Below are 3,511 nucleotides of genomic sequence, written 5' to 3' on the forward strand. Positions count from 1 at the left end.
GCCATGGCAGGTATAATTGCCCTTGGATTTGGAATTCAAGAAGAACAACAGCAGGAGCAGGCTGGAAAGCAAATTACTTCCAACTCAGAAGTAAAATAAAGAATGGACTAGCTTTAAAGTCTCTTCTTATGCACCGAGAATTTACCACTGATCAATTATTAATAAGTGTTTCACTTGAGGATAAAATCAGCAGTTAAATGTTGGTTAGAAAGATTTACTCATTTAAAAAATAATGGACACGGTCTCTGGTCTGAGCCGCGTTGGACGATTCCGGAGGGCAGCCGATCTACAGCTTGTAAGCCCCGCTCCACCTTCTGTGGAAGCCTGAACCTGCTCCGCAGCTTGCAACTTTTGTTTCACAATCATGTCCACCAATGATAATGTTAATTCACCATCTGCCCGGTTAACAGATTCAAGAACAAGGGGAAAGACAGTACAGAAATGAGGCGGCGCAGTATAGAAGTTAATGTGGAGCTGAGGAAAGCTAAGAAGGATGACCAGATGCTGAAAAGGAGAAATGTAAGCACTTTTCCTGATGATGCTACTTCGCCACTGCAGGAAAACCGCAACAACCAGGGTACTGTAAATTGGTCTGTAGATAACATTCTCAAAGGCATAAATAGCAACAATTTGGAAAGCCAGCTCCAAGCTACTCAAGCTGCTAGGAAACTGCTTTCCAGGGAAAAACAGCCCCCCATAGACAACATAATCCGGGCTGGCTTGATTCCAAAATTTGTATCCTTCTTGGGCAGAATTGACTGTAGCCCCATTCAGTTTGAATCTGCTTGGGCACTTACTAACATTTCTTCTGGGACATCAGAACAGACCAAGGCTGTGGTAGACGGAGGTGCTATCCCAGCATTCATTTCTCTGTTGGCATCTCCTCATGCTCATATCAGTGAACAAGCTGTATGGGCTCTAGGAAACATTGCAGGTGATGGTTCACCTTTCAGAGACTTGGTTATCAAGTATGGTGCAGTCGACCCTCTTTTAGCTCTACTTGCAGTTCCTGATATGTCATCTTTAGCATGTGGATACTTGCGGAATCTTACATGGACACTTTCAAATCTTTGTCGAAACAAGAATCCTGCACCCCCATTAGATGCTGTTGAGCAGATTCTCCCTACTTTCATTCGTCTTCTGCATCACGATGATCCAGAAGTATTGGCAGATACCTGCTGGGCTATTTCCTATCTTACCCATGGTCCAAATGAACGGATTGAGATGGTCGTGAAGACAGGAGTTGTGCCCCAACTTGTGAAGCTTCTAGGAGCTACTGAGCTGCCGATTGTGACTCCTGCGCTAAGAGCCATCAGGAATATTGTCACTGGGACAGATGAACAGACTCAGGTTGGAATAGATGCAGGAGCACTTGCTATATTTCCCAGCCTGCTAACAAATCCCAAAACTAATATTCAGAAGGAAGCTATATGGACCATGTCAAACATTACAGCAGGTCGTCAGGACCAGATACAACAAGTAGTCAATTATGGATTAGTCCCGTTCCTTGTTGACATTCTCTCTAAGGCAGACTTCAAGACTCAAAAAGAAGCTGTGTGGGCTGTGACCAACTATACAAGTGATGGAACAGTTGAACAGATTGTATACCTCGTCCATTGATGAACCTTTTAACTGCAAAGGATACAAAAATTATTCTGGTTATTCTGGATGCCATTTCAAATATCTTTCAAGCTGCTGAGAAAATAAGTGAAACTGAGAAACTTAGTATACTGATTGAAGAATGAGGAGGCTTGGACAAAATTGAAGCTCTGCAAAACCATGAAAATGAGTCTGTGTACAAGGCTTCACTGAGTCTGATTGAGAAGTACTTCTCTGTAGAGGAAGAAGAAGATCAGAATGTTGTGCCAGAAACTACCTCTGAAGGGTATGCCTTCCAAGTTCCGGATGGCACTCCTGGGACCTTTAACTTTTAAGATTGTACAGCTGAGTCATAAGTTGTTTGTTGTGTACTTTGTTTGGTATAAGTTCGTCTTACTGTTTCTCTACTAAGAATTCTTTATAAATGTGATTTGCTATGTAGCACTTTTTACAACGAAACTATACTTGAACAGTTCCAAACTTTACATACTGTATGAAGCCTCTCCTATCATTGGGTTTCTTATTTCTGTGTGGAATTTCATATCTTACTGTGTCCTGTAAATAAAGATTTAGTTCCAAAATAATAATAATAATAATAATAATAATGACTCTTTGCACTTCTCTAAGGAGGTTATCAAATGTGATTCAAGTCTCAGGTTTTGGTCTTTTGAACACTATCCAATTGATTAGACAGTTACATGAGGACAAGCTGATTTGAAGTTCTTCTGTCCTCCCTCCACCTTTGTTTCTGTGCATTTATAAAAAGCACATCAGTAGACATATACGGATGCACACATTCAATCACTTCTGGTGTTGCCTGACAACCACATCAGCAGGTGCAAGGCCACTTAGTGCTCCTACTTCATCAGTGTTTCAAACAGTAAGGCCACTGCCTGGTTAAGCCTAGCTCATCTTTTTATTTTTCTCCTCCTGATAAACTCATTTTATATTGTAAATTTACAAAGGCAAATTAGTTTACATAAGTGGACTTCAAATAGTTCATGGAAAACATCCATTATCTTTTGATTCCTTTTTTCAGCAAACTTTTTTAAACCCTTTCATAATCTGTATCTCAAGAAACAAAATGTTGGACTGGAATCGATGCTGCAGTTGAGTGAGATGTTGGGAATGTTGGGATGAGGTGAATGTGTTTTGCATGTGGGATGCATGTGAATCTTTGGGGGTCAGAAAATGGACTGTGGTAGGCTGAATAAGAGCTGCCCAAAGATATCAGGTCCTAGTTCCTAGAGCTTATAAAGGTTGCCAGATAAGAAAATAAAGGATCTTTGCAGATGTGATTAAGAATCTTGAAACAAAGAGATTATCCTGGATTACCCAGGTGAGGCCCAAATGCCTTAATATTCATCTTTCTAACAGCAAGGCAAAAGGAGATTTGGTCCAGAGACAAAAGCGAGAAGGCAAGGAGATGACCTCAGCAACAAGAGAGATTTGAAGACACTGCAAGACTTGAAGAAGGAAAAAGGACCATGAGCCAAGAGGTACAGGCAGGCACTGTTGTTTCTTGTTAAGTGCCATCCAATCGGTTCCAACACACAGAGGTCCTGTATAGGGTTTCTGAGGCTGTAAATCTTTATGGAACAGAATACATCATCTTTTCCTGGAGGAGCTACTGGTGGACTTGAACTGCTGACCTTGTGGCTAGCAGCCCAACAGATAACACATATGCTACCAGGACTCTGGATTTCATGAATATAGGTTCTTTCTTCTATGCTTTGTTCTCTCCCTCTCAATTTTTCTAGATGATATATCGATATGTTCTGTAACATACTCCCACCAAAAGCTACAAATTCCTTTACCTCCCCATCCCATGAATAAGTATACGATAAGCAGGGACAACAAACCGGGTGAGTGGCAGGAAATGTATGCCCTATTTCAAGATCAGATTTTTGCA

The 3,511-nt window shown here is 41.1% G+C and overlaps 1 pseudogene; it reads left to right on the plus strand.

The window, feature by feature from the left end:
• The first annotated feature begins 364 nt into the window (after nucleotides 1-364).
• LOC102814522 lies at nucleotides 365-1,934 on the plus strand (annotated as a pseudogene).
• Nucleotides 1,935-3,511: the final 1,577 nt, after the last annotated feature.

Source organism: Chrysochloris asiatica, unplaced genomic scaffold (assembly GCF_000296735.1).
Source record: "Chrysochloris asiatica unplaced genomic scaffold, ChrAsi1.0 scaffold00207, whole genome shotgun sequence".
NCBI lineage: Eukaryota > Metazoa > Chordata > Mammalia > Afrosoricida > Chrysochloridae > Chrysochloris > Chrysochloris asiatica.